The sequence below is a fragment of the Candoia aspera genome, chromosome 2 (assembly GCF_035149785.1).
Source record: "Candoia aspera isolate rCanAsp1 chromosome 2, rCanAsp1.hap2, whole genome shotgun sequence".
Lineage (NCBI taxonomy): Eukaryota > Metazoa > Chordata > Lepidosauria > Squamata > Boidae > Candoia > Candoia aspera.
The window spans coordinates 206015092-206040917 of NC_086154.1; the positions used below are offsets into that span (position 1 = coordinate 206015092).

Below are 25826 nucleotides of genomic sequence, written 5' to 3' on the forward strand. Positions count from 1 at the left end.
CCTAAATATTTTGATTCCTAGGGTCTAGAGCTCATTTGTTGTCTCTGGCTCATAAATCCTTCTGGTTCACCCTTTCCCAACACATTCATTCATTAAGGCATTCACTTTCAAATACTGTAGCAGTAAACAACTCCTAATGGAAAAATCCAGGGTTAACACATTTAAATGTGTAACACATTTTTAACTTAATAAAATTAAGTTTACGTAACATTTTTGCAGAGACTACATAAAAAGTATGTGACTTATGAGAAACAGAAATGCTACACTTAAGAAGTAGGTGTAAGAGCTGGATAGCCAATCCATTCTTCAACTGATGACTTGTGGCCTTGGCTGGAAGATGCAAAGAAGCTAAAGGGAGCTCAGGACTGCCTGGAAAGTCAAGGAAAAAAGCTACAATCCAATGAAGGGACAGGGAAAAATCAGCAAAATCATTAATACAATCCTTCTTCCAAGCAAGTAAAACATGAATCTTTTATTTTCTCCAAGCCCCTGTTGCTTCAAAGATTCTCAGTTCCCTGATTCTCACCAGCTCTGGTCTTTTCTGCTCTTGGTTCTCCGCCATGCTGGATTGGAAAACTCAGTACTTGGGACTGGATCTTCTGGGGCAACTTTCAGTTTCAGGTTCATCATGACTGGCAGAGCAAGTGCTGCATCTTCTTGACACTAGACACATGGCATGAGGCAATGATATGTAAAAGTCTATGCCACTCAGCATTGAGGGGGTGTTCCCGGTTGCCTTTAAAGAGGCACTGCTGCACCCCCTCCTCAAGAAGCCATCTCTGGACCCAACTGTGCTGGACAATTTTCGTCCAGTCTCCCACCTCCCCTTTTTGGGGAAGGTGGTTGAGAAGGTGGTGGTGTTGCAACTCCAGAGGATCCTGGATGAAACGGATTATCTGGACCCCTTTCAGTCAGGTTTCAGGCCAGGATATGGGACAGAAACTGCATTGGTCACATTTATGGATGATCTCTGGCGAGAGCAGGATGGAGGCAGTGTATCCATCCTTGCTCTCCTTGACCTCTCAGCGGCTTTCAATACCATCGACCATGGTATCCTTTTGGGACAGCTCAGGGAGTTGGGGGTGGGTGGCGTAGTTCTGCGCTGGCTCACCTCCTTCCTCCAGGGCCTGTCCCAGTTGGTGGTGATAGGAGAGATCTGACCCTTGACCCCTCCATTGTCGGGTGCTGCAGGGTTCGGTTCTCTCTCCTCTCTTATTTAACATCTGCATGAAACCACTGGGTGAGATCATCCATCACCAAGGGATGAGGTATCATCAGTATGCCAATGATACCCAATTATACATCTCCATCCTGGGTGAGGTAAGTGATGCAGTGACTGCCCTTTCTCAGTGCCTGGGGGCTGTGGGGGTCTGGATGGGGAACAACAGGCTTCAACTGAACCCTGGTAAGACGGAGTGGCTGTGGATTGATAGTGCTTCATCTTCCTGGAAATTGTCATTCTTAGTTCTGGATGGCGATGCACTGCCCCAGACAGACTCAGTGCGTAATCTGGGAGTTCTCCTGGACTCACAACTTCTGCTCAAAGAGCAGGTGGCAGTTGTGGCCAGGAGGGCCTTTGCGCAACTTCAGGTTGTGCACCAGTTATGTCCGTTCCTGGAACGAGAAGCCCTCCGAACAGTCACTCACACCCTGGTCATCTCCCATATAGACTACTGCAATGAGCTTTACATGGGGCTACCCTTGAAGAGTATCCAGAAGCTTCAGCTGGTCCAGAATGCAGCCATGCGGGCCATTTTTGGTGCCCCTAGGTCGGCACATATAACAACGTTGCCGCGCGAGCTGCACTGGGTGCTAGTTTGCTTCCAGGTCCAATTCAAGGTGTTGGTTATCACCTTTAAAGCCCTACATGGCATGAGGCCAGGTTACCTGAGGGACCGTCTCATCCCCATTATGTCGGCCCGTCCCACCTGATCATCCAGAGAGGGCATGTTGCGGACCCCGTCTGTAAGAGAATTTCATCTGGCAGGGTCCAGGAAACGGGCCTTCTCTGTAGTGGCCCCCACCCTCTGGAATATCTTGCCCCCAGAGGTGAGGCAGGCCCCCTCACTCCTGACCTTCCGGAATGCCCTGAAGACTTGGTTCTGCCGTCTTGCCTGGGGAGGGAAAGTGAATAACCATTCTTGGGGGTGGCTCGCACCCTAGAGTCCCTCCCACCAGCTGGATTTTATACCTTCTTGGATTTCATATTTCTTTATTGTATTTTATAATAATTGTGATGTCGTTGCTTTTATGAGATTTTAATGTTTATGTTGGGAGCTTGATTTTATTGTAAACCACCCAGAGTCCCTCTTTTGGGGGAGATGGGCGGTAATTAAATTTGAATAATAAAAAAAATAAAAATAAATAACATTGTCCCATTAGCATCTTCTTGTCACTTTCTAGTCTCCAATTCTTACCTCTTTTTACATCCTGAGATGTAGTATTCCAGCATGTTTGGTTAACAGGCAACACCAGAAGGTCAAAGAAAATCAACAAAACAACAACAACTCTAAGTTCATTTCTGTAATAAAGCAGCTATTTCATGCATCAAGATGAACATTCAAATTTGAAGATAACAGATTGCTAATCGTTACCTTGTCGTGGTGCTGGAGCTTGAGCACTTCAATGATGCCATGAGCTAAACTGTGAAGGGCCACCCAAGACGGGAAGGTCATGACAGAGAGGTCAGACTAAATGCGATCCCTGAAGAAGGTAATGGCAACCCACCCCAGTATTCTTGCTGTGAAAACTAAATGGATCAGTACAAACAGAGATATGTCAGTATACCATCGGAAGATGAGATCCCCAGGTCGGAAGATGGTCAAAATGCTACTGGGGAGGAACAGAGGATGAGTTCAACTAGCCCCAGGGTGATGACGCAGCTAGCTCAAAGCCAAAAGGACAGCTAGCAGCCAACGGTGCTGGTGGTGAACGGCGAATCCGATGTTCTAAGGATCAACACACCATTGGAACCTGGAATGTAAGATCTATGAGCCAGGGCAAATTGGATGTGGTTATTGATGAGATGTCAAGTTTAAAGATAGACATTCTGGGTGTCAGTGAACTAAAATGGACTGGAATGGGCCACTTCACATCAAATGACCACCAGATCTACTACTGTGGACAAGAGGACCACAGAAGAAATGGAGTAGCCTTCATAATTAATAGTAAAGTGGCTAAAGCAGTGCTTGGATACAATCCAAAAAATGATAGAATGATCTCAATTCGAATTCAGAGCAAGCCATCTAAGATCACAGTGATCCAAATATACACCCCAACCACAGATGCTGAAGAAGCTGAAGTAGAGCAGTTCTATGAGGATCTGCAGCACCTACTGGACAACACGCCTAAAAGAGATGTTATTTTCATCACAGGAGACTAGAATGCTAAGGTGGGCAGTCAAATGACACCTGGAATTACAGGTAAGCATGGCCTGGGAGAACAAAATGAAGCAGGACATAGGCTGATAGAATTTTGCCAAGACAACTCAATGTGTATAACAAACACTCTCTTCCAACAACCTAAGAGACGGCTTTATACATGGACTTCACCAGATGGACAACACCGAAATCAGATTGACTACATCCTTTGCAGCCAAAGGTGGCGGACATCTATACAGGCGGTAGAAACAAGACCTGGAGCTGACTGTAGTTTAGATCACGAACTTCTTCTTGCACAATTCAGGATCAGACTAAAGAGATTAGGGAAGACCCACAGATCAGCTAGATATGAGCTCACTAATATTCCTAAGGAATATGCAGTGGAGGTGAAGAATCGATTTAAGGGACTGGACTTAGTAGATAGGGTCCCGGAAGAAGTCTGGACAGAGGTTCGCAACATTGTTCAGGAGGCAGCAACAAAATACATCCCAAAGAAAGAGAAAACCAAGAAGGCAAAATGGCTGTCTGCTGAGACACTAGAAGTAGCCCAAGAAAGAAGGAAAGCAAAAGGCAACAGGGATAGGGGGAGATACGCCCAATTAAATGCAAAATTCCAGAGGTTAGCCAGAAGAGATAAGGAATTATTTTTAAACAAGCAATGCACGGAAGTGGAAGAAGACAATAGAATAGGAAGGAGAAGAGACCTCTTCCAGAAAATTAGAAACATCAGAGGTAAATTCCAGGCAAAAATGGGTATGATCAAAAACAAAGATGGCAAGGACCTAACAGAAGAAGAAGAGATCAAGAAAAGGTGGCAAGAATATACGGAAGACCTGTATAGGAAGGATAACAATATCGGGGATAGCTTTGACGGTGTGGTCAGTGAGCTAGAGCCAGACATCCTGAAGAGTGAGGTTGAATGGGCCTTAAGAAGCATTGCTAATAACAAGGCAGCAGGAGACGACGGCATCCCAGCTGAACTGTTCAAAATCTTGTGAGATGATGCTGTCAAGGTAATGCATGCTATATGCCAGCAAATTTGGAAAACACAAGAATGGCCATCAGATTGGAAAAAATGAACTTATATCCCCATACCAAAAAAGGGAAACACTAAAGAATGTTCAAACTATCGAACAGTGGCACTCATTTCACATGCCAGTAAGGTAATGCTCAAGATCCTGCAAGATAGACTTCAGCAATTCATGGAGCGAGAATTGCCAGATGTACAAGCTGGATTTAGAAAAGGCAGAGGAACTAGGGAACAAATTGCCAATATCCGCTGGATAATGGAAAAAGCCAGGGAGTTTCAGAAAAACATCGATTTCTGTTTTATTGACTATTCTAAAGCCTTTGACTGTGTGGACCATAACAAATTGCGGCAAGTACTTAGTGGTATGGGGATACCAAGTCATCTTGTCTGCCTCCTGAAGAATCTGTATAACAACCAAGTAGCAACAGTAAGAACAGACCACGGAACAACGGACTGGTTTAAGATTGGGAAAGGAGTACGGCAGGGCTGTATACTCTCACCCTACCTATTCAACTTGTACACAGAACACATCATGCGACATGCTGGGCTTGAGGAATCCAAGGCTGGAGTTAAAATCACTGGAGGAAACATTAAAAATCTTAGATATGCAGATGATACCACTTTGATGGCTGAAAGCGAAGAGGAACTGAGGAGCCTTATGATGAAGGTGAAAGAAGAAAGTGCAAAAGCTGGCTTGCAGCTAAACCTCAAAAAAACCAAGATGATGGCAACCAGCTTGACTGATAACTGGCAAATAGAGGGAGAAAATGTAGAAGCAGTGAAAGACTTTGTATTTCTAGGTGCGAAGATTACTGAGGATGCTGACTGCAGTCAGGAAATCAGAAGTCCCTTAATCCTTGGGAGTAGAGCAAAGACAAATCTCGATAAAATAGTTAAGAGCAGAGACAACACTGTTGTTACACTGACAACAAAGGTCCGCATAGTTAAAGCAATGGTGTTCCCCGTAGTAACATATGGCTGTGAGAGCTGGACCATAAGGAAGGCTGAGAGAAGGAAGATCGATGCTTTTGAACTGTGGTGTTGGAGGAAAATTCTGAGAGTGCCTTGGACTCCAAGAAGATCAAACCAGTCGATACTCCAGGAAATAAAGCCAGACTTCTCACTTGAGGGAACGATATTAAAGGCCAAACTGAAATACTTTGGCCACATAATGAGAAGACAGGACACCCTGGAGAAGATGCTGATGCTAGGGAGAGTGGAAGGCAAAAGGAAGAGGGGCCGACCAAGGGCAAGATGGATGGATGATATTCTAGAGGTGATGGACTCGTCCCTGGGGGAGCTGGGGGTGTTGACGACCGACAGGAAGCTCTGACGTGGGCTGGTCCATGAAGTCACAAAGAGTCGGAAGCGACTAAATGAATCAACAACAACAATGTAAATATAACATTACCAAATATCTAATAGATCTTGTGAATACAGCTGTTTTCAGTTATAGAAGGTATGGTAGCAATAATTCTACAGTTTCTGTCAAAGTTACGTACCAGTACCAGGCAAAGCAAAGCAACAAGAAGGTAAAAAGTTGAGGATGAAATATACTTTGGGCAACTAAATTAAATGAAGGTCCAATCTCATCAGAGTAGCTGATTGTACTCCAAAATATGAATTCTAATTGGAAATGTACATGTGAAAATCTGACCTTTTTAAAGGTGAGATTAAAATACTCAGTTAAATGCATAATGACATTACTATTCTATACTAGAGGGGGGAAGTTATTAATGTTTTTTGAACATCAACTTTGGCAGATTTTGAAAAGAAAATAGTTATCCTTATCAAAAACTTTAGCTCAGCCAGTGGGTGACACATAATGGTGCTAACAAGTTGGAGAAGACTAGTAATTTTCACCTTTTCTATATCAAATCCACTAATGTGGAGTGAGAGAAAGGCAGAATTTGATACTATCTACTCAGTATTGGCAGGTAATAGGAGCACACACTTGCTGGAAATTGGCGGTTACCATCTATTTATTTGCTACCCAATAAACCCTCCAAGTTCATAGAGAATAGAAAGTCAGTTTACCCACAGCCAAAACAATAGAAGGCAGTGACTTAATGGGCCACATGTATATTAAATCTGTAAGTTAAGCAATAAGGATGACCATTGCTCTTGAAATCAGTATGTCAGGTTACAGGCTGAACAATAACCTCTTCTCAGAATCCACTTGAGGTGATCTCTGAGGATCAGGGAATCTTGTGGATAAGTCTTACAGCAAATGATTACTTCATATTAGAAGCTTTAATATGGGTCTGATGGGTTTATTTACTACTTGCTTTAGTTTATGAAATAGTTAATGCCCATATTTAGAAGAAGTCATGAGGCAACATTCAGAGTCATTGAGAGTCAGGTGGCATACAAGTTTAATAAATTATTATTATAAATTATTATTTGACAGCAGAAATAACATTTATGTCTTCTTTAATGAGACCTTGACAATAGAGATCAATAGCAAAATAAATTAAAATAAATACTTAAAAGAGCAATTCGTTTTGATACCACATACCAGTTTCTAAATTCTAAGTCTTATATACTGAATATTGTCTCGTGACTTTTTCTAAATATGGGCATTTAACATTTAAATTCATTCTAATCTAATTTAATCCACAACAAAAATATGCACAGTCTTACCCAGTATGGAGAAGAATATTACATTCTCAATATTAGGCCTCTTTTTCAGTGTGAATGTGCACCTGTATATGTAAATGTGTGTGTGTCTGTGTGTGTGTATCTTTTAGTAAGCATTATCTACAAAAAATTCCTTGCAGGCTTTGCACAGAGATAATCACAGAAACACCTTTAGGTGTTTAACCACAAACATATTTCAGAGGGTTATGCCCATGGAACTCCTGGTTTGAGTTATTAACAGGGAAACTTTCTATGAGGCTCCTGCCTTAAGCTGTTATCAAAGAAAACTCCCTACAGGACTCAATGTCTAGGTTAGGGGTTTGCCATTAGCTGTTTCTTAACAATTCCACAAGGGCAGTTAGCAATAAACACATACACATTTGTTCTAGGTCAGTGTTCCTTCAAGTGTGGTCCAAAGACCCCTTGGGGTCTCCCAAGACTCTCTCAGGGGTCCACAAAATCAAAATTATTTGCCAGCCTATGTTGAAAAATAATACAATATTAAAATCCCATCAAAGAATAGTGAGAAGTGGTAGTAGCAGTGAATATGTCAATTTTAATTTTTAATAGAGTAAATATTGATAAATATAACCCATACAAACAAAAGCTCTCTTGGGGTCTTCCATAATTTTTGAAAGTGGGAAGGGGTCCTGAGAGAAAAAAAGTTTAAGAAACACTGTTCTAAGTAATTACATTAGCATCCCTTTTCCTAGAAAGCTAGCATCTATAGCTGATGCAATAATAATGGCTGAAGCAATTGTCTTTCACAGTGATTTCCTGACAGATGGCCCAGTAAATAGGAATATGAGGAAACCCAAATACTAAAATAACAGCATTATAAAATAATCATTCCATGTGATAAATTACCGACATACTTTAGAGACGGCAGCAGCCTCCACGAGGGGGCGTGTATTAAAACAGGCAAGATATTAGTTGCAGCATCGGGACTGAAGTCCCGCCCTTTTGCATGTGCATGCAACATGACACGCATGCAAAAGGAACGGCATTTGGTTGGGCTGCTCCAGCCACCATGTCACCTGCTTTGACTTTCTGTGCAGATACTGATGGATAAAGAGTCATTCATATGTGGGGCCTGGGGCAACTGCCAACTTCTCGGAAAAAGCTCCATGAATAAGGTACAATTAATTTAAGAGAAACTGGAAATGATGGAGCAGGAACTGAATGAGATTTGGAATTTAACTGGAATTGACCAATTCACCAGCAAGGTAGAAAAAGAAAGATGAAGTCCTCTTTATGGTCATGTCTACATTGTTTCCTTAGCAGGACTATGCAAAATGGTTTGCTATTGCCTTCTTCAATGATGTTTTTTTTAACTTCCCAGACTAGCCAATTGCTTTGGTATGCTGTGGAAGTCTCCCATCCAAGGACTAAGCTGGCCAATCCTGCTTAGTTTCCAAGCCTAAATAAAGTTGGCCAGCTGCTGCCACCTGCTGAGTATAAACCCTGTTTATGTATTTTTGAAGCTACATCTTGATACAAAAATTACCATTTTTAGATAGGTTGTGAAAGGAGTTTAAAAAATAAAAAAGTAGCAAGAGCCACTTTTCTTTTTTCCAGAGGAAGCATTTTTCTCCCCAACACCTGTTCAGTTATTACCAATTAATTTTAGTTGAAGAGAGTACAGGGATAATCTGTTTGGGTGCGAATAAAATTTACTTAGTGTGATTTGGATGAGAAATCATCTGGTTTTACCTTCTATGAAATTTAAATCATTTGTAGTCCTTATTTCTATGATTCCATAGGCACTCACCAATGCAAAGTTGTATGCATCCTTTAGGCCTGTGTCCCAGATCTTTCAAGAGCTTAACAACACAGAGAAGGACATCTTGACTAAGAGAACAGTCTGGTTCTGTCCATCAAACAAAAAGCAGCAGCTGCAAAGGGCTTCCTTTGCTGCCAGAAATAAGAGTCATCCCTGGGACTCAGAGGAAGCCCATTCTCACCACATCTATGGGCCAGGCAGTTGTGTATTGATACTAGCATTGTGGGTTTTACCTGCAACACTTTTCAGTCCCAAAGTAGGGAGTTGGAATAAATCTTCTTAACACATGAGAGAATACTGATGGAACATAGTGCTTCCATCAGTCCTCACAAGCCAACTTTTGCATACCTCACTCATTTCATTCCCTGCACAAGAGGCTTTTCCACCTACGCTGAAAATGTATTAGCCTGCAGAAACCATGATGCAATTCAGCCTTCTACAGGAAATCCAGAGTATCACCGAAACACAGGTACCTTGGATTGGGCTAACACGGATTTTCTTCGCCCCCTGAAATAAGACCTAGAATAAGGGAAGCTAACACAAAGTTTCCCGCGTGGATTCTGGGGTGCAAGGGGACTGCCTCCCACAAGGGCACCCAGCGCCGGGAATGCTCTCCAGCCCGGCAGCTTCTCCGCCAGAACCAGCCGAGCGCTGAGCTTCCCGTACCGGAGTAGGAGGGAGGTGAGTGAGCTCGAGGCGCTGCTCTCCTGTCGCAGTTCAAGGGACGAAGTGCGCATGCGCGCCGCAAAACGGAGGAGGGCGGGGTCGCGTGTTTGGAGCGGCTCATTATTTGGCAGGAAGGTGCGGAGGCCTCTCTCCTGGCAGCGGCTCCAGCGCAGGCAGAGGGGAGGCTCCCAATGTGGCAAGAGAGAGGAGGGCTAAACAGCGGCGGAGAAGGAGGGGGCCAAGCGAGACAAGGGGAGCCGCAGCAGCCGCCGAGGAGCTGAGCGGCCTGGACAGGCGAACGGGGGTGGCGAAGCCTCTGCAGCTCTGGCCCCCCCGCCGACGCCACCCCCCCGCCGGGCACCTCACGCCTGCCCGGGCGAAGGCGGAGGCGGCGGAGGAAGCCGCGAAAGACGAGGCTCCGGCAGCAGGTGAGAGAAGGCGAGCGCGGAGGAGAAGGGAGGGGGAAGCGGGAGTCGCCGCGCCGCCCTTGGCTCGGCCAGTCAGTACCGGCCACAACCGGAGGGAGTCGCTGTGGGGGAGTCGCCGCTCCCCTCCCCTTCCCTCCCTTCCCCTGGGGCTGGAGTTATTTATTATTCATTCGCGGCGGGCCTGGGCTGCTGCTCCTCCCTCCGCTTCTCCCTCGCCCCCTCCCTCCCGGAAGCTGCCTCCCCGAAGAAAGAGGGAGCGAAGCCAGAGGGGAGCCCTCGGCAACCTGGTGGGGGAGCTGAGCAGACCCTCCGCCCCCTTCTCTCGCGCGGTGCTCTAATTGCTCCTCCTCTGGGGGGAGGCGCCAGCGTTGGCCTCAGTCTCCCCCCGTCGCCTCAACGTTCTGGTTCCTCCCCGCTATTGTGTGCCAGGCGGGGGCCCCTCGAGGGGCGCTCGGATTCTCCCCCTCTTTCCTCCCCCCGTCTCCCCGAAGAGCCGCGGGAATTGTCTCCCTTTTGCCTGAGAGGAGGGGGCCGAAGGGGAAGGTTGCCTCGGGCGGGGGGAATCTGCTGGTAGTGGTGCCCGGGAGAATGTGCTTCCCCCTCTATTTCACTCCCCGAGTAGGGAGCTGAATCGCCGTCAGGAAACAGCAGACATTTCCACAGTTCCTGACACTCCGGCTGTATGTGTGTGAGTGTGTCTGTCAGGCTTTGCTGAGTTCCTTTGTCTGCTGTGGCTGCCTGTCTCTCCTCCCTTCGCTCTTTTCTTTCTGCTTTTCTCCCTTCCTTCCTGGTCGCTCTTCCTCCCCCTCCTTTCTTCCCCTCCCTTCTTTTCCTCCACAGACTCCAAGAGCTGCCGCAGCTGCAGGTTTGTAAATACTGGGGATGGACAGGCACATACATGCTTATGCCCACACAAGCAAAACATGGCTGACACGGCTCCCCCCCCCCCCCGCAACTCATTTTCCGTATCTACATCTTAGTCTTGGTATCCTTGGCTTTTACCTTCTCCCTTTATTTCCCCTCCCCCTCCCTCTCCCTGTCAAAGAGGAAAGGAAAGCTGTTCATTCTCCGTGGTGCGTGTATTTTGTGTGGTTGCTTATCAAGTGTAAGGATTTTTCCACTGAAGCTTTCTCTCTTTCGGTTGGTGTAAAAGTATGATGAACTGGGAGCCCATCAAATACTGGGAGCTTAAAGAGGCCTGGTAGAGGGGGAGGGGTGAGTGAGGCGACCTCTGCCGAGAAGCTGGACTGGAATGTGTGTTTCTGTCTTCCTAGGTGTGGGGGAAGGGAGGCCGATGCACCAAAACGTTAGTGATTATTAAATAGGTGTTAGGTTAGCAAAATGCTCAGGGCTATTCCCTTTCTTGCACGTGGGAAGGATAGGCCTCATTACCTTATAAAAGGCAACATGCATAAAGCATTTTGTTAAAAAACGAGCTGTATGTTTTTTTTCCAAAACAGATTCACCTCCTAATGGGGCACATAATAATATCTTAGCTGGCTGTTGTGAAAAACAAAACTTTGAACTGCCATTACAATAGCTAGTCTGTTATAAAATGATTTTGCCACCGTAGTGGCTCTGGCCTAACCAGAATATGGGCCTGTAATAAAGAATTGTACCAGGTCCACAGATCTAAGAGTCTTCACCATTCTGTGTTGCATACAGTACTGAAAGTTTATCGAACAGTTTTGCCCCTACCTCCAGTCAAAACCTTGGGCAGATACCAGCACCCCCTTCTGGCTTCTACAAAACTTCATAGAACAGTTTTGAGCCAAATCTTTAACAAATCTTCTGTCTGCCCCTCTCCCTTCCCATGCACTTAACCAACTTTTTTTTTGTAACGAATGACCTTGAGTATAATTGCTATTTAGTTTTAAAGGATGGCGATGTGCAAGGATTTATTTTGTTCTTCCTGTGGGAAATTGTGACTGATAAAAACTATTTTGCTGTTGTTTTTAAGGATCAAATGGATAATATCTACTATTATCTACTCTGGATAATATCTACTATTATAGGATCTAAGCTTTATAGCCTCTCTTTTATTCAATAAATTTTGCATAAATTATCTATAAAATGAATATTTTTTTTAAAAAAAAGAATATAACTATTAGGAACTTACTCTGTTTTATGTAGTGATTGATAAATTTTCTTCAAAATTACAAACTGGATTTGTGGGACTTTTTAACAGTGTTTTAGGGTTTAAGTTTTTGGATTAATTCTCTTATCACTTAAGTGATACAAATGTTTAATCATGAGCTTTTGTTAAGTAGAATGTATTAGTTCATATTTATATATGTTATAAAATATTTTCAATGGAATTTCCTAAAATGGAGGGTTCTGTGTTGTGTTCCCACTGAAATGAAGTGGGGGCTTCTTTTTTCTTTTTTTTCCTTCTTCCATATTATTGGTAGAACCATCAACTAATTGTGAAGATCACAACCGATGCCTTGTGCTCCTTTTTTTTTTTTTTTGGAAGATTGTTTACCATGTTTCCTCTTAAGAAAGATCCTCTTATGTCCTCTTCTAAAATTATAGAATGAAGAATAACACTAGAACAGAAGGTCTGTAAAATAAAACCCGTTTGTAAAAATGTTGTGAATCTCTACAGACGAAGAAAAACAGAATTTCATGTAAAGTGGGTTGGAGTGCTACATGATTTGCGATATATAACTTGATTTAAGGATTATTCTGCGATGGACTACTTTCTGTTTCTATAAAGGTTGTATCTTTTAAGAAGCTGTGGTTTATGAATTGTTTATATAAATATTTACTATTTATGAGTTACAGGAGATAGCAGAAAGATGGATTTAAAATTATGAAATTTAGGTGGGTGGATGTTGTTTCTTTGGATAGGTTCAGCAGTTGGGATGAGAACCAACTGAGAAGCTGAAGTATTTGCTCAGTAACTATTCTGATGTTTCTAATGGCATTTAGACCATTATAAGAGATGAGACTAGTTAGGAGCTTTCGACCTATTTGCATTGTTGGTTTTGTGAATGTTGTTAGTGACTATATTCTTGACTAGAAGATCTGAGGTGCTGTGTAGAAGTTGTATTTGACCCAATAATATGGACAAAGGTGACTATGAACATGCACCAATATGCACTTGACTATTAAAACTACATGCTAGGCTGGTTTGGGAGTGAATCTCAATCTTGAACAGTTCATTTTGTTCCTGCAGGTTCTGTTAAAAATGCCTTTTAGGCATCACTATACATAAATTCCCTACCATCTTAAGTCAACAGTTTACTTTAATAAGTTAGCCCAGTAATGTTTCATTGTCCTGTTTCTTTTAACTATGCTATTTAAATGAATAACTGAAAGTAATGAAATAATTTCCAAGATTCACAGTGTTTAATGTAATTCTTAGGCAAGCTTTAAGCCTCTACAATGGAAAGCACTCTTTGTGTCCTCTCTTCTTTATTTGAATTTATTTAAAATAAAAGCAATGAGAGCACTCTTTCTTGTTCTGCTGCCTGACTGTAGCCTAAAATGACCAAATGTGTACCTATTACGTAACTAGTATCTATTACATACTCACTTGAAGCTCGTGCCCCGTGTGCTGATAGGACAGAGCCAAGAGTGGCATAATACCTAGAAGGAGCGCAATTGGCAATAATTGGGAACAGACACATTTGCTTACAAAGAAAGCAGATACACATTTTTTAAAGGAACAGGTGTCAGATCACCACAGAGACACAAGAGCTTACCTTTCACATTGCTGTGCTCCAGTAATAACTTTTTATGTTGATATTATTTCATGCAGTCATGAACCAGCTTATTCTCTCCACTAGGCCTCAAAAATTATCTAAATGATTGAGAAGCAGTGGCGTCCTTGGAAAAAGTGGTTGGCGTGGCACAGATTTTTGTTTCCTATGAATAATATGAATCAGCTCTGCATGCATCTGCCTGGGATATTTCATATTTATGTATTTTACATAAATCATATGTAAAGTGTAAAAGGTTCAGTCTCTTGTCCTTGAACAGAAGACTGCACCTTTTAGGAGTCTTGGAAGTTAGCTTAATGCTTTATTCATGGTGCTTCAGGCAGTATTTTTAACTGTGCTTATTATTACTCTGGTCTATATTGCTCTCATAGTTTCCTGCTACCTTATTTTCACACTTATCCTTATTTACATGATATACAAAACTAGCTCTGAAGAATGTTAAATAAAAGCCTTGAGTGAGTTGAAACATTTTACAATGTGTTCCTTTTGTTCTCAGTCCATCTTGATAAGTTGCTAACAGCTTTGTAATTGTCAGATTTAATGGCTCCCAGTAAAAGGTATCTCGTCACTCTCAATAAGCTCGTGTCTTGGGTGTTCTTACCCTGTTCCTCTCACCTCATTGAGGGAATCATTAGAGCTAGAGGAAGATGAGGGCATAAAGGCTCTTGACAAGGAACACAAGACAACTTCTAGATCCTGGATATAGAGCAGAGGTTAACCATACCCCTGAAACCAGATGTAATGGACTGTGAGAATAACCTTGGGAGACAGGAGGAATATCTGCAGCCTAGACAGTGGTCTGATAAGAGAAATCTGAGTCCAAAGGAGGGATGGAGGTGGCGAAAGTGTCTCAGAAGGGACCTTCCCTAGTTCTCTGGAAAGTAAAAGCAGGGGAGGAGGAAAATGCTTTCAGATTTGAAAGATTCTGTTACTGTAACCTTACAGTAAATGTAGTATTAGTACTCATGGTTTTGGTTTGCTGTCTGAACTACCTTGAAGGGCTGATACCAATCAACAAACAGTTCTAAGAAACATTTTTCATTTCAGCAGCACACATTTCCCCCCTTTTTAATAACCCAATTTCTTGAAAAGATTAACTTTTGTTGCTGAGTAATGAGAACAGCCTCGTGTGGCACAGAGTGGTAGATGACAGTATTGCAACCAAAACTCTCCCCACGACCCGAGTTCGATCCCAGAGGAAGCTGGATTCTCTTTCAGGTAGCCGGCTCAGGTTGACTCAACCTTCCATCCTTCCAAGGTCAGTAAAATGAGTACCCAGCTTGCTGGGGAAGGTGACGACTGGGGAAGGGAATGGCAAACCACCCCACTATAGTCTGCCAAGAAAACGTCACGAAAGTCGGGTCCCCCCAGAGGGTCAGACATGACTCGGTGCTTGCACAGGGGACCTTTCACCACCAATGAGAACAAGCGAGAATGATTTACAGACAAGTTCAAAAATCCCTATTTATATAGAAGGGACCTCTAGACTGCCTAAGGGAATTGCCTCTTTATTGATGTAGGATTATCAGACTACATGAACTGCTCCTATGATGTGATCCCTGATGGGTTGAAAATAAATGTTAATGATTGCTAGTTTTCCTGATAATTGATTGCCATCATTGATAACATCTACTTATAATTTGTTACTCATGAGGGAAGTATTCAAACTAGATTGGAATCTAAATTTTCTCTTATTTTAAAATATAAGAAAAATTAAGCAAAGCAAGAGAAAGATGCAGAAGCATCTTAGCATTTCTTTTTCTAGAAAAGCATAAAATGATTTTTTTTCTTACAACCCAGAACTCCTCCTTCCAATTCCATGCATACTTAGATTCTTTTATTATGATAAATTGCTGATGGAAAAAAGGATGATAAAAATCTTGAAGTGCTTTACCTAGATAAAGTACTTGAGCTGCTAAAAAGTAGATGAAAAGGTTCTCCTTGGACAGCATCAAAATAGTTTAGTTTAAAAATAATAATGGAAGAAGAAAAGAAATCATAGAGGGCTTTTGGGTCATCCATCTCTGTTACAGGGGAGGGTGTGTTGAAGTGTTTACCAAGTGGTGGTGTAGTGTATACCAACAATTGAGCTAGTTACACACATTAGTCCCTGTGCTTGTCTCCCTACCACACTGTTGGCAGATCCCTAAAGCTATTTTCTTCCACTCTTTTTACAATGAATAGGTGGTCATTTGTTACATAAAAGTCAGTGAATCTGACTTTTTAAAAAATATATCAGATCATTGTGTTAAAGGAAGAAGAGAGGGACATAATTTGGCCACCCATTCGTGACAATTTTGGGGTCTTGATTGGTTTGCAGACTGTGAGGGTCAGATTAAACACATACTTGATAATCCAAAAGTGGTTTTCCTAGAGCATGCTAATACTCTTTTGGGACTGAAGTAACGTTTGCATTTGCTTATAAGACAGGACAAGGGACCTCAAGGGTGCTTTTTTGAAACAGCATGCTCAATACAGGTAGTCCTTGCTTAATGACCATTTGTTTAACGATGGTTCAAAGTTACGACAGCCTTGGAAAAAGTGCTTTGTGACCTGTACTCACAATTATGACTGTCGCAAAATGTTGTACCACCCCTGCAGTCACATGATTGCAATTCGGGCACTTGGAAGCTGGCTCACATTTATAACCAGTTGCAGTGTCCTATGCTCATGTGATTGCAATTTATGACCTTTTTTGCCAGTTTCCGGCAAAAATGTCCATTGGGGAAGCTGGATTTGCTTAACAACTATCGTAAAATGGTCATAAAATTGGGTCCAGTCCTGTGGTGACTCACTTAACAGCCGTACCGCTTAACCAGTTTTCCGGTCCCTACTGCAGTCGTTAAGTGAGGACTACCTGTACTATTTTTTGTTCAAATAGCACCTGGAAAACTTAAGGAACTGATACCATTTTACAAATCCTTTCTAGATTTGTACAATATTTTTCAGGCTGAGGACTTCATTGACCTTGGGAATATGCCTTATTTTGTCAGTGTTCCTGGCAAAAACTACATTTAATTTCATTCTGTAGAATAAACATTAAAATGCATAAAAGTATTATGATTATTGCACACCTATTTAATCATTTTTGTCACATGAAGCATTAATATTATTGGCAAGTTTTGAAAGGACCCTGGGAATGTAGAGGGATGAGAAACATTAACAAGGAATTTGACAATTTCCTTCATGTAAGTAGTTATGTAAACATTTCAGTAACATTCAGACTAGATCATTTCTCACCTAATATAGTGTAAACAACAGATAAAAAGGAGCATCAGGTTGACATATTTGATCAGACAGGTTGATTGATCCGGTGACAGCCTGGGACTTTTCCCCCCTGTTTTGACCTACAAGTGAAAATATTTCTGGTTCAACCCCAGTGCTATTATGCGTGAATGCCATTGGATCAGTTCAGTTCAACTGAAAAATCCCAGGCTGTCCATCTAATGGGGGTCAATAAGTAAAGCCTGTTTTTTTTTAAGTAGTATGCTATTACTCATCATTCTCTTAATTGATATGCTTTAAAATATGGGGAAATTGTTACATTCTAACTTAAATGTGGTACATGTGTGGTGGTTCTGCTTTGGCTGTGCATGGATAAGGAACACCAGTCTAAAGCTAGAGACCAAGGTGAATGACATGAAATTTTGGTTTTTTAGAGTGGTTGAATAGCCACAGTATCAGATTTTCAGTGATACTCTTAATAACTGCTGTCATCCTATAAATTCAGATTCATAAATCACAGTATAACACTCCTTACTCAAAATACATAAAGAATGCTAGTAGGTACCTCCCTGAGGTAAAGTCTGCTTAGAGAGTATTTCTCCTGGTAGAAGGGAAGTAGGTGCATAAGAAGGCTGGGTTTGCTCATTTCTTTTTCTCTAACAACTTTGCCAGTGTGGGCTTCCGGTGTGAGTCATGGCTCACTGAAGATATCTCCACAACTGAGCGGGGATGACTACCACAGTGAAAAACAAAGACCAGCAAGTAGACAGGTCTTTTGAATTTCGCCAGAGAAGGAGAGATCGGGAGATTGCCCACGAGTGCTCTGAATGGCAACTCCTCACAAGGAGACTGTAAAACAGTGGTCTCCTGCGGATTTGAGTGCCAGGAGCTGAGGGAAACAACATCTTTGCTCTCAGCAGTGGTAAAGCCTTTCATAAGGACACTAAGCAAGCCAAACTCACTTTCTAATCACATTTGGAAATGTTCAGTTTAACCACTTTATGGATATTAGAGACCTTCAAAACGGCAAGCTTAATTTGACATCTGGTGAGTTTTACCTACTTATTCAAATTTAAGAAATTTTAACAGATTTGAGAATTTAAAATAATATACAATTGCCAAAAAGCAAATATATATATATTTATTTTTGATTTAAGGAAGTTTTAAATGGATTGGGAGACTAGAGAGATTTTGACTATTGGTTGTTCTTGCTGTTAGATTTGAAAACCAAGTATATAATTAAATAATATACTCATGAGAAAATACTGAAATGGATCTAAACCCATATTAGGAACTGAGGCTTGATGAAGGTTGCAAATGGATACTAGAGGGAACTAAAGGACCAGGCAGAAAAGAGTTAAAATGGCTAAGCCAGCTATAACTTTGTCTTAAAGAGTTCTGTTAAATATGGGCTGAAATATTAATAACTAATATCTCAGAAAGGATACAGATTTCAGTGTATAAACTTTTAGAAGATGATAAGAAAAACTTTTAAATATGTTTACCTGACATAGATATTATAGAGTTTGAAAGCATGGAAGACAACAAAATTGAGATTACCAAAATGGGAATACAAAAGATAAATCAAGAAAAGGATCTGGACATGAAACAGCTGCTACAAGAAATCCTGGATGATGCTCCTTATGGGATTTACAAAGTAGGCTAGTGAAACCTTTGAAGACTCCTTTTAAATGCCAGAGAGCGATGAAAGATCAAATCCTGCAATGCCACAGGAATGATTTAAAGGTCAAGATTGTGCAGAGTAAAAAGAAGGAATATAAAGTTGGACTATTTGACTATTTGCTGAACTAGAATTGAAAAGATGATGGTTTCTGGATTGCGTATAGATAAAAGGCTATGGGGAGAAGAGTTTTTTTTAATTTGAAACTTTAAAAGAGGGCGAAAAGTTAGTATATTAGCTTATGCTTGGTGTGATGAAGGTTGGAAGCCACTTTATTATTGTCTTTGTTGCCTTTTTCTTTTCTTTTCTCTCCTACTTTTTACTTTTACTTTTCTGTTTCTGTTTCTGCACCTTTTGAACTTTTATTTTTATTTTTTCCTCTAGTTTAGTTTGTATTAGTTTTTACTATGATTATTAAAAACTTCAATAAAATTATTAACCAAAAAAAAACCCTTTGCCAGTGTGCTATAATGGTGACGTTGCTAGACTGGCACTGGGGTGACCCAGGTTCTAGCCTACCCTCAGCCACAGAAGCTCATTGGGTTACTTGGGACCAGTCACTTTCTCTCAGCCCAGTCTATCTCACAGGGAGGTTGATGTGGGGAAAAAATAGGAGGAAGCAATATATACACTGCCTTGAGCTCCCACCAGAAGGTGGCATACAATTCTAACAAATACTGTTTTGGATGTTTCACATTCTCTGCATGAGATTTTAGAAGCTTGAGGGAAATCAATAAATATGTCCTCCTTTTCTACTTCTGATATTGAGGGGGGGGAAATCATTACTGCTCCTGTAGCATCATGCTTGCATCATATATTTTGCTTCAGGGAGGAAAGAAGGTTAAGAAAGTGGGAATCTCAAAATTAATACAGTGAGAACTGAGGATGCTCAGCTTCTATAGATTGGTATAAGAGAAAACAGTACCAGATGGGAGAGTAAATCAAATGGATTGTCCTGGAGGACTTGACTGGCGTACTGAAATAATAAACTTTCTCAGCTCTACAACAGGGAGAAGAGCTCTTGTCCAGTAATTCTCTTGAACCTGAAAGTTTGAAATTGCTTAGCAGCTTTCTGTATGAGTGTAGAGACTTGAGACTGTACTCTATATTGGTTATCGCAGGCCTGCTGGTCACATGCATATATGTTGTTGAAATAAGAATGCGTAACTTACATACATGAGTGGGTGAGTGAGGTATGCAGTCAGTCCAGGTCACACACAGAAATATCTCTCTTAGATAAAAGCTGGGTGGTGGTGATATTTGCCAGCAATAGTCTTTTAACAGTTCCAGTAAGAACTCTGGTTTTTACCTGCTTCACACTTTGCACCAATTCTGCTTAGTTTCCTAAGAGAGGCTAAGCAGCAATGAAGGTTATTCATGATGGTCTTATGTGATTCACACGTGAGCTCTATTTTTATATAAAGCCTGTTGGGAAACTTCCTAGAACTTGTAGAATAATTTGGTATTAGCTCTGCCTCATGTGCAGACCATGCCAATAGTTTGTTTTCAACTGTAACAACATTAACACATTTGTACTTGAGCTCATTTTCCTTTTGTTACAAATTTTTTCCCTTCAATTCTTCTTCAGAGCACCTTATCCTCCCGTCACAGGTATTTGTCCTTCAGTCTCATGGCCTTAACAGCCTCCTTCCATAAGTACCAGCATTGTAGATCAAACTGCCACATTTGATATGCATAAATGATGACTTTCCCTGTCAGCCTATTGAGGTATGTCAGGTTAGGAAAGAAACTCCACAAGGACTATTAAAACTCTATTGTTAAAGGGTAGAATAACAGAATCATGAAAGCCTGACAGATACTCATCTCCCCCACCCATCTCCCTTTTTACCAGAGAGAATCAAGGGGGCCAAACCTTTAGTTTCTTTCTCACTCTCTTCCAGGGCTAAGCAGATGTTTATGTAATGGCTGTTGATTTCCTTTTTTAAAGCCATCTCCATACTCCACTACTTTCTTGCCATAGTCAAAATCACATAGTTGACATTTGTGGCACTATGAGACATTTATAAAATTGTTTGTATGCCTACAATCCAAATATGCCACTACAATCCAAAAGGACTATCGCTGAACAGGCTGATTTTGATCACCTTTCTTCTCTGCAGTCCGCTTTCTCCCTTTGTCCTCTAAGCTTTCTACTATGTTTCAGAAATAGGCAGCTCCTTCATTTCTTTAAGAGACTGATTTAATTCACTGCCCATGGAGGATCCTCAAATCTCATTTCTGCTATTACTGGCATTGACGAAATCACCCATTCATGGTTCAAAGCCTCCTAAGAGACCTGTCCTGCTTGATACCAAGTGCGGCAGAAAGAAAATGTGAGCAGCTTTGGGTTCCCTCCCACAGTTATATTCTTCAGCACTGCTATCCCTGATTCCAACGATGATGGATTTGCTAATCTGCATTGTCCAGTCCTCACCAAATCCATATGGGTTCATTATATGGGTCTTTGTAGTTGTTACCACTCATACAAGATGTGTTAATGGTTTTCCTACTAACAGATTAAGGTGCTATTGTATCTAATCATTTTGGCCGGGTGCAGAGGTTGAATTCAACTGCCCCCTTTTTGAATGTTAATTATTGCACGGGGGGGGGGGGGAACCTGCCTGGACTTGGTTCAGTTCCTCTTTCTCTTCTGTGCAGGCATGTAGCAAGCCAGGTAGCTCTCTATGAGAGCTAAGTCCTTTAAATATGTTTTGCTTTTGTTTTGCTTTCTGTAAATAAATTATTTTTATAGAAATGCCTGGTATGTGACTTTTCTGATCTCTCCTGGGCCAAAGGCTTTCCCAGCAATCTGCCAACAGGTTATGGGCCCAGTGAGCAGCCCAGTAAGCCCAGTAAAACCTAGAGAGAAAAGAGAGATCAGCTCCACACCTCTTGCACAATTTAAAGGCAAGTAGCAAAGACCTGTGAAGATTTTCTTTGGAGCCGCCTGGAGATTTTCCAGCAACTGCCGGTCTACAGGACAAAGAAGCTAGCTGAGGTGACTTGCAAAAGAAGGAAGAAGCCATGGCTACCTCCCAGCCCTCAGCGATGCCTCTGGAGCGCCTATCAGAGACCAACTATTTGAATTGGGCCCTGAAGATGGAGATGTATCTTCACAGAGAGAATCTTTGGCTGCCAATTGGTGAGCAAAACCCCCCAAATCCCAGTGCTGAATGGCTGAGACAGGATGAGCGGGCTAGAGCCACCATTATCCTGGGAGTTGAGGACAATCAGTCCACGTGTGAGGCATGCAGTCTGCAAAGCAACTTTGGGACGCTTTGAGAGACTTGTATGTAAAGGCAACAGCAGGGAGTAAAGTTACCCTGACGAAAAAGCTGTACAGAGCCTACCTTGCAGAAGGAGATAGCCTTCCTGAGCACCTGCATTATATTCAGCAGCTGTTTGTTGAGTTGCAGGAGAGAGGAATGGAATTTACACCTCTCACAAAATCATATCTTCTCCTGTCCTCACTGAATGAAACATGGGACACGCTGATTTGTACCCTGGAGGCTATGCCTGAAGCAGACCTCACCCCATCGTATGTTACACAGTGCTTACTCGCTGAATGGGAGAAGAGAGAGGAAAGATCCCCCATCTCTTCTGGAAAGCTGCAATACCAGAAAACGAGGGAAAAGAAGGGAAAGGAACCTGAGGCCACAGCGCTAGCCAGCCAGCAATGCTTCACTTGTGGTTCAGCTGGACATTTGCAAAAAGACTGTGCCTTGAGACCCAAGAGCAGAAAGACAAAGAAGAATACAAGGGCAACACAGAAGAAGGCTCTTCAGACAACCCAAATTGCACAGGTTGCTGAGAAGGGTAATTCTGATGTATGGGTGTTAGATTCTGGGGCCAGTTGTCATTTATGTAATTGTAAAAGCTCTTTTGTGTCACTGTCTAAAACTGAAAGACAAAGTGTATCTTTGGCTGATGGGTCTGTCACCAAAATTATGGGACAAGGTGACTTGTATTTATCCTGCTTAGGAGAAACTGTAAAAGGTGTGTTGTATGTGCCAAATTTACAATCAAACCTTTTATCTGTGGCACAATTGGCTGCAACAGGGTATATCATAACATTTAAGAAAAATGGTTGTGAGATACGAAAAAATGGGAAATTGTGTGCTACTGGTATGTTAAAAGACTCCTTGTACATTGTGCAAAATGCAAGGAAGCCAAGCTGCAAGGCTGCAGTTGGCAACACTCCATATCATGACCAATGTGTACACCTGATGCACAGGAGATTTGGTCATGCTAATTTCAAGTATATAGCACAAATGCCACAGCTGTGTGCTGACCTAAAGATAAAGCCCTGTGATAAATACTTAGACTGTGTAGTTTGCAAAGAATGCAAAACACTAAAAGCTCCTGTGAGTAAGCACAGTGACAGAGTTACAACTAGACCTTTGGAAATTGTACACTCTGACATTATTGGTCCTTTTGCTCCAAGTCTTGGACAAGCAAGGTATGCAATGACCATCATTGATGATTTCTCAAGATACACATTTATCTACATCTTAAAACATAAAGATGAGGCATTTGAGAAATTTAAAAGTTTTGTGACACGGGCAAATGGAAAATTCCCTAGGCCTGTATCTGCACTCCAATGTGATAGAGGAGGAGAATACCTTTCTCACAAATTCAGAAGGTTCCTAGTGGAAAAGGGGATAGAACAAATTCTAACCCTTACACCCCTCAGCAAAATGGTGTTGCTGAAAGAAAGGGCAGACCCTTGCAAAATGCGATGGAATGCATGCTAAAAGATTCGTATTTATCTTTTAAGTATTGGGGAGAGGCCATATCTACTGCTTGTTATGTACAAAACAGATTATATAACTCTGTGATTCAGGATACTCCATTCCATCTGTTTTATGGTGTGAAACCAAAGGTAAACCATCTTAAGAGTGTTTGGTAGCACTGCTTGGGTTCACATTCCAAAACAGCAGAGAAGGAAAGGAGGCCCCACAACAAAGAAAGCCATCTTTGTTGGCTATGAACAAAGCCAAAGGAGCTACAGGTTCATAATGGGAGAGAAATTAATAATTAGCAAAAGCGCTTCTTTTGCTGAACAAAACTGGGGGAGATTAAATTCTAGCTCTCCAGTTGATCTGACCACCACAAGAGAACAGCAAGGACTTGCTGATGGTGATTTTTTGCCTGATGAGGACATTAAACCAGAAAAGCAAACTGAAGATCTGTCTGATGAGACAGATGCTTCTCAGGAAAGTGATAGGAGTCAAAATTTAAGCCCTGTATTACCTCGCAGATCTCAGAGAAGTAATAAAGGCGTTCCTCCATCACATTTTCAGGCTGAAACAGTAAAGGCTTTTCACATATTCACAGAACCTGAGTCTTTAGAACAAGTGAATGCTTTACCACCTGAGATTGCACAAAATTGGCATTCTGCCATGCAACAGGAATTAGCATCCTTGAAAGAAAATAAAACATGGAAACTGGTAAATCTACCTCCCAATGAACGCTGTCTGGGTTGTAGGTGGGTTTTCAAACTAAAAAGGGATGCTGATGGCAAAATCCAAAAATATAAAGCAAGGTTGGTTGCAAAAGGGTTCACTCACAGGAAAGATTTAGACTTTGACAAGACTTTTGCACCAGTTACTAAAGGTGAATCAATTAGATTACTGTTAAAAGTTGCTGCACTGAAAGGAATGTCAGTTAACCACTATGACATTCAAACTGCATTTCTCTGTGGTGATTTAGACCACAGATTATACATGCAGCAACCCCCTGGCTATGAAAAAGGGGAGAATCTAGTCTGTGAACTGCAGAAGTCAATCTATGGGTTAAAACAAGCTGCTAGATCCTGGAACCAAAAAGTAGATGAAAAACTGCAGAATTTTGGTTTTGAAAAAGGAAAAGCAGATCCATGTGTATATATGAAGAAGGTCAAACAAGGCTGTATGTATCTGTGCATTTATGTTGATGATTTGCTGCTGTTCACATCAACAGAAAAACAAAGGCTTGATTTTGAAGCCTGCGTGAAAAGCCATTTCACATTAAAAAACCTTGGAATTATAACAACCTAGGTTTGGAAAAACACAGGAAGAAGGATGGTCGCTTTCTGTTAAACCAAAGGGGAGATAATGGTAAAATAATGTGAATGGAAAGACATACAAAGTTGTCAAAGAAGATTGGTTTGCATCTTAATCTATAGTATAAAAAGGGGAGTGTTAATGGTTTTCCTACTAACAGATTAAGGTGCTATTGTATCTAATCATTTTGGCCGGGTGCAGAGGTTGAATTCAACTGCCCCCTTTTCGAATGTTAATTATTGCACCTGGGGGGGGGGGGACCTGCCCGGACTTGGTTCAGTTCCTCTTTCTCTTCTGTGCAGGCATGTAGCAAGCCAGGTAGCTTTCAATGAGAGCTAAGTCCTTTAAATATGTTTTGCTTTTGTTTTGCTTTCTGTAAATAAATTATTTTTATAGAAATGCCTGGTGTGTGACTTTTCTGATCTCTCCTGGGCCAAAGGCTTTCCCAGCAATCTGCCAACAAGATGTTCCTTCAAAGGAGATCTTACATTTGAGTTCCAGTCAAAATATTACCACTTACCTTTCAGTAAGTTATTCTGCATCAGCTGAGGCCACTCAGTCTCAGAATTTGCCTATTGACCTTGAACAACAAGATCTACTCTGTCCATTTCTTAGCAGAGCTTTTACTTATTTCTCTGTATCTGATGCCTTTTCAGGCTCTTCAACATTTCATTTGATGCTCAGTTTATGTCAGGGTTCTGTTAGTGCAGGAGTTCTTAACTATTTTGTGACATGAACCCTTTTGAGAGTCTGGTGAAACTTATCGACCCCTTCTCAGAAAAATGTATTTAAATGCATAAAATAAAACACATATAGATCGTATTATAAAGAAAACCAATTATGTTCAAATGCTAAAATATTAAAATAACAAATATGTAATATAGTAATACATGGGCTTTATTAATCCATTAAATCAGTAACAAGACAAATACCCTTTTTTAGGAAATAGTAATTTTAAAGAGTGAGATTTATTGAAGTTAACAAACATTTTTGTAGTCTAGAAACCCTACATTACCTTGTTGCCTACGTACATTGTTAATATATTGTTTTCTACTACAGATTAAGGTTACTATGGTAACTAATCATTTTGGCCGGGTGAAGTGGTTGAATTTAATTGTCCCCTTTTCGGATGTTAATTTTTGCACCTGGGGGGAAAGAATGGACTTGCCTGGACTCGTTTTAGTTTTAGTTTCAGTTTCCCTTCTGTATAAGCATGTAGAG

General features: G+C 41.5%; 1 protein-coding gene across 3 annotated transcripts in view; it reads left to right on the forward strand.

The window, feature by feature from the left end:
• Positions 1-9610: 9610 nt before the first annotated feature.
• The window catches only part of SPIN1 (spindlin 1), a 57610-nt gene continuing 41394 nt past the window's right edge, over positions 9611-25826 (forward strand). For 2 of the 3 annotated variants that reach the window (XM_063295236.1, XM_063295234.1), the window contains exon 1: positions 9611-9927. The gene's annotated coding sequence lies outside the window, so the exon portion shown is untranslated. Of the gene's footprint in view, positions 9928-10776; positions 10793-25826 lie in introns of those variants that run through there. The other variant, XM_063295235.1, reaches the window with a different exon arrangement.